The sequence below is a fragment of the Rhagoletis zephyria genome, unplaced genomic scaffold, assembly GCF_001687245.7.
Source record: "Rhagoletis zephyria isolate East Lansing unplaced genomic scaffold, Rhagoletis_zephyria_1.1 Rzeph_scaffold_01881, whole genome shotgun sequence".
Classification (NCBI taxonomy): Eukaryota; Metazoa; Arthropoda; class Insecta; order Diptera; family Tephritidae; genus Rhagoletis; species Rhagoletis zephyria.
This window is the reverse complement of record NW_016158965.1, coordinates 2,160-8,375: the sequence shown is the minus strand read 5'-3', so window position 1 is coordinate 8,375 and position 6,216 is coordinate 2,160. Positions and strand designations below refer to the sequence as shown.

The window sequence follows — 6,216 nt, the reverse complement described above, 5'->3', positions numbered from 1 at the left end:
GCTAAACAAAATTTATCATAAGTTGCAGCAAGTGGCTCAGTATATTCCTGATATAAATTAAATATATTTATCTGCCGGTGGTTAAAGGTGCATACTGCCACTGCGTAGGACCTCGGCTTGATCCCTGGTCCGGGAAAATCTAAATTGGAAAACGTTTTTTTTTTTTTTAACTGCGGTCACCCCTCGGAAGGCAATGGCAACCCTCCGAATGTACTTTTGCCATAAAAAACCTTCCCTTAAAACCCATTTTCCGTTCGGAGGCGGCATAAAACTGAAGGTCCCTCCATCAAGACTCACAGTTTTTGTACGTATTTTGAGAAGGAGATAAACTACAAATAGAGCGACGTGCCACCTGGCCTATTCTACTTGTTAACGAACACTTTGTAACCGTGAAATTTTGTTAGCAAAAAACTACATCACTTCTTTTAACCTTAATTGTAGGTACCTTTTTATTTATTCAGCAATTTAGCTGTGAAGTTTTGAAGAAATTCTGGTGTTGCATGTTTCGTGGGGCAATATTTTGTTAGCTGCTTATGAGAAGGTAACAAAATTTACCGGTTAAAAGAGTGCACAGAACAAAAAAAAAACGGGTTAAAAATTTAAAGGAACTTTATTTACCGTTAAGAAAAAATCGTTTGCATCACTTCCATGTCGGCCTTATGGAATGGAAATCGTGCTTACTACAATCGCCGGGGCGCTTGACGGCCGGCTTATTTAAAACTGTTTATGGGATCAATTGAGTCTATTAAAGTGCTCCTAATTACAATAATTTAACTATTTATTACCTCAAATTGTTTGTTTAAAATATTTACTTATAGCCTATCGCTTTTCTAACTACCTCTGAACTGACTACGCGACAGACCGGATTACTCACCTCGTAAGCTCTGAATAATAGGTAAAGTTCGCGTGGTTTCGCGTCCATTGGCAAACCGCTGACGAAGAGGGTGCGAACCTGAAAAGAAATAGAAAAAAGGTACGCATTAAAACATCAGCTTAAATAAACTAGGTGTACCTATATGGAAATAATTCAGTTAAATCGCACTACGATTTAAATACATAAAAGCAATTTTCCATGACAGCGTAATTAACTCACACCTTCGGTTTGATGATGCAAGCACCCCTCAGCGGAAAAGTCACCCACACACAGTTACATACATACAAATGTATGCATGCAATGCAAATTAAAATGTTAAATGGGTTGAGAGGGGCGAATAGGTCTGCGTGTTTGTAAATGCAAATGTGTGAGTGCACTTTCGTCCTCCAGAAAGTTCATATGTGATGTTAGCAACAACAAAATAAAAATGAATACAAAGAAAGCTGAGCATAGTAACAACAATGAGGAAACCGAAATAGCAACGAAGCAATTACATAACGTAAAAACGTATGCGAGTATGCGTAGCACAAAGGAATTAACAGCAAAATCACTTGGGTCACATCATCACAGAATGAACACCTTCGCGAGCTCACACACACGCCCATACATAGGTAAAAACACTCAGGATTCGCGCGCCATTATGCTCCTTTTAACGCGCATACTAAAATTGTTACATTAACGCTCTATGTGTGTGCGTGTGTGTGTGAACTTTCATACAATGACGTGTACGCATCCATGCAGTAAAATTTAGAGACAGTCTGTTAAAGCGCTAGTTCCGCCCTACACATTTCAGAACTATCTCTGAACTAGTGCAAAACGGCTGCAGAGAGAGGCAGTTGAAACTTTCGGAAGTAAATGCACAAACTCCCATTTCTCGTACAATACGACAATAGCTCAGCGGGAAGACCTCCGGCTCTAACATCGTTGGTCGCGAGTTCAAATCGCGGTGGAGGCAGTTGTGATTTTCATATTTAACAAATTTAAATTATTGGTTGCTTCTTAAAAATTGAAGAGAAAATTATCAAATCTAATATGTATAAAATAAAAGAATAAAATAGCTAAGTGAAATGCAATCTGTGAAAGAACGGAAAAAATTAATAAATTATCAAAAATTAACTATTTTTTTAATAAAAAACTTACTGTCGCAGATCTGTCCAAAATGGAAACAGTTCAGAAAACAAAAAAATATCCAATTATCTAGTTGTAAAAATTTTTCTCATAAAAAACTTACTGTCCCAGAACTGTCGAAAATAGAACCAGTTCAGAACTTGTTCGAAAGTTCTGTAGAGGTGGCAATTTCGACTTCGTAGGACATCACCATGTAAAAGGAGACAGTTGAAAGCATTGCGTTGGGATAGATCGAGAACCAGTACCGCCTCTTAATGAGCTAGTTCTGCGCTAGTTCTGAACTAGCGCGATTTACTGCAGGGTACGTAATTATTAAAGTAAGTGTATGTGACCCAGCAGTGTCATATGCACTGGCAATCTAAGTAAAAACCTCCAACCAAATAAGCATCATAAACGCTGAATTCATTAAGCGAATTGCGGGCGATTGGGACACCAAGGGGTAACAGGGCGTGAGCTGTAAGATTCGAGGGCAGATAGCGCTGAGTCATGCCCTTTCAAACCCGCCAGCTAACGAGTCACACGTAGCCATTTACGAAAATGAGAGCATACGATATACAAACATACATACAGACATATTCATACTCGTACATGCGAACCTACAATACATCTTGACATGGGGACACAAAAATGTGAATTTTTTTTGCGGAACACCTTTGTTGATAGCGATCGTGTTGACAGTGCTGACAAACGCTCATATAGCCAAAAGACAAGTGAAAGAGTGTTAATATTTTTTATGATAATTGAGGAGTGAACTGAACAATCGGAGGCAGAGAGACGTTGGGGGAAGGAACTTTTTTTGTTAAAATTTATTAAAATCAACATATTCTCTCAATATTAATACCATAACGTAAGCATAACATACGTACAAGTATGTACCTATGTATGTGCTTGTGAGTCTGCTTACTTGCGAGCAGCTTTTACGGCATGTGTGTGTATGTATGTATGTCCTCCATCATATGGACATCTTTAGAAATGCTATGGGAGGTGTGTCTACCAGTGTGCCAGCAAATTAAAACGTGTTCTATCGGAAAATCTGCTTTCTAATTTAGCAGATGACTTGACAGTGTAGAAATATTCATAGCTTTGTATATATGTATTTATAAATATTTGGTTATACTAGCATGTATCCACATATGAATCTACAAAATATGCATCACGTTTTTCTTGCACAAACGTAATGTACATATCTAAGTGCGAGAAGAGCCCTGCTGGGAAATTAACTACTTATGTATGTACTTTTTTTTTAAATCTGAACTACTTTAGTGATTTTTCATTCGCTCCGGATATCCGGCAATCAGACTACCAGTTCAAAGTATAGGTAAAATAACACAGATGCAACAAATTTTAAAAAGTTGGAGGTGATGGGCAAATGATAAGAAAGTACCAAAGGATTTGAAAAATTTGGTTACCTTGTTTTATATATACATATTTGAAGTTGGAGATCTAAGACCCCAAAATGACAATGTATAATTTTTCTTTGTTTTTTAAATTTTCTTTGAATAAATGTTGAATCAAAATACGTCTTTATAAAAAATATGTAATGGAAATATTTTCAGTTAACACTAGTATTGGGCAGTATCGATACCAAAAGTACTCAGAACTCGATTCTCAAAAGGATCGACAGCGACGGATTTTTAAAAGTATCGATACTGAGTACTCCAAAGAACTCAGTACTCACAAAAGAACTCCAAAGTACTCACTATTGAAAAATACTGTTCCAATAATCGCTTTGATACATGTACTCAGGATCGATTCAAAGTACTTAGTATTAAGTGTCGATTAGATTAAAAAAGTACTGAGTTTTATTTATCGTTAACGGTATTCAGAAATTATTTTATTCAATTTGCAGTTTCAATAATTTTCAAGCGCAATACTTGAATTTGGGATTCATATATTAATTTAAATAAAATACTGCCAGCTTGTGAGATTTCTACACTAAGTATTGAAATGTTACCGACATGTGTGTATTTAAAGAATGTACTCAGTACTCAGGAAAATACCCCATCTTTAAAAGTATATATACCAAAGAACTCGATCCTCAAAATTACTTTATACTTCCCAACTTCTGCAAAGTGCATAGAAAGGAGCAACTTTGAGGAAAATCGATTATCTTTTCCCGCTAATAAACGTTACATAATACAAAATAGTTCGAAACAATTGTAGGGCTCCCTCAAATCGAAGATAAATCACGAGAAAAATTTGGCATGTTTTAAAAAAATTGTATATGTATATTTTTGTTTAATAAATATTGTCACTGAAATGGAAAAAGTCGTGACTAATATTTTTTTTGTATAAAATGATGTGGAAAGTTGTAATTGGATGAAATCCATCATATCAATCAAAAAGTGAAATTTGGATTTTTTATTATTTACGGCTTTTTAAATTTCAGGTAAAAAAATTTCAGGTTGCACATAACTACGGTGACCATCCGTTCTGTTTTTTGCAGAACCGTACTGTTTTTCAAAGGTCGGTCCTGCGTAGTTTTTCAAACCTGAAAATGTACTGATTTTTTTCAAATGTCCTGCATTTGTCCCGCATTTTATTCGTTATTTTAAAATTATCGGACAATGGATGGATTTTTTCAAAAAAGTGTTTTTTTGTACTTTTCGTAGCTTTTCTTCAATATCTCATGAAAAATTCTCAAATCAACGTAAGCAATGAAAATTATTAGTGCTACAGGCGACCATTTGCATTTTGTCGTCAAAGTCGAAAAAAGTGAGATTTTCAATCAAATACGCAGTTTCATTTGATTATTTTTTTTCATTATTTTAAAAATTCAATAAAGAAGATATATCATTACAGTAAACTTTGAGCCAAAGATAATGAAAATCGGGTTAGAAATGTAGATGCTATGGAGCGCAATCTGCACAAATTATATATTTTTGTAAAGGGCACTTTCTAACTCGTCGTTTACGTCGATTCATGACGTCGATTTTTGACAAATAACAGTGAGCAGTACCAAAAAAAAAAAAAACAAAAAAAGAAGGGTATTGTTTTCGTTTTGAACGCCTCAAAATTTGCCATAAAATAATCTTTTAAAGATTTTCACTTTTCGTGTAAGCTATTGTTTTACTATACTTTTATAAATATTCATGTAAAAAAGATTAATATCGATGAAGAAAACGTGATTCATTCTTAAAGTTTAAAATGTATTAAGAATTTAGAGTCATAAATACTCTTTTGATATTTTCATACTACGAAAATATATGTAGGCATATTTTTGAAAATTGTCCTTCATCTTGAATCCATATTTATGGTCACCGTGATGATGAAGTTCGCCTGACGAAATTCAGTGAGAATAGATATATTTTTAATTTTACCGCTGCCACCACACAGCGGTTCAAAACTGGAATTTCCAGTTGAAAATTCACTGGAGCTTTCACTTTTTATTCAGTTTGATAATTTTTTTGGTTTTTAATGAAAAGAAAAAAGAAATCTCGAAAAAATTTGAAATGCTAAAAAAAAATTTTCCAACTTTAAAATTTTTTTTTTTTAGTTCTTTGAGAAATCTTGGGAATGCATTTTGTAGATGATGAAATTTAAGTAAAATAAAGTGCAAGTTTCAAATAGGTAAGAGTTGGGGTTGATCTTAATTTATTTATATAATAACAATATAAATATTTAGCGTGCAGATGTGGAAGAAAAGTTAGCGAAAAAATTATTACAAATCAACACGAACCCTTAGCCACTTGCAAATTCTTTTTAAGGCATTCGCAATTTTTCGTTTTGGCGGAACTCTACAATTGTTTTTAACTAGTTTTTATTATGTAACATTTATTAACTGTAACAGGAGAATCGATTTTCTTCAAAACTGTAACTTTTTCTGCTCTTTGCACCAAAACATTTAATATAAACATATAAAAATTCAAAAATCGAGGGCCAGTTGCTTGCTAATTTTATATGCTTTCACGTAGAAAAAAATTAATTAAATTGATTGAAAAATGAAGGCCCAGTGAATTATAAACAATAAATTCCAGTTTTGACCCACTGTGCGCCGGTCACAAAATCAGCTGTCAGTCAACAAATAGCTTTATTTCTTCACATTTCTAGCAGGATTGGCAGAAAGGAGATGAAGAGCAAAAGTTGGGGATTCATCTTTTCGATTCTGTATTTTTATATTTTTTGTTTTTCATTCAGCTAATTTAAATTTCGTTTCGATTTTGTTTTACTGGGCGAAATGTTGCGGCGAATATCACCCAACGGCATCGCTCCGT

General features: G+C 34.1%; 1 pseudogene; it reads right to left on the bottom strand.

The window, feature by feature from the left end:
* The window catches only part of LOC108365464 (putative uncharacterized protein DDB_G0277255), an 88,845-nt pseudogene that overhangs the window by 80,476 nt on the left and 2,153 nt on the right, over positions 1–6,216 (bottom strand).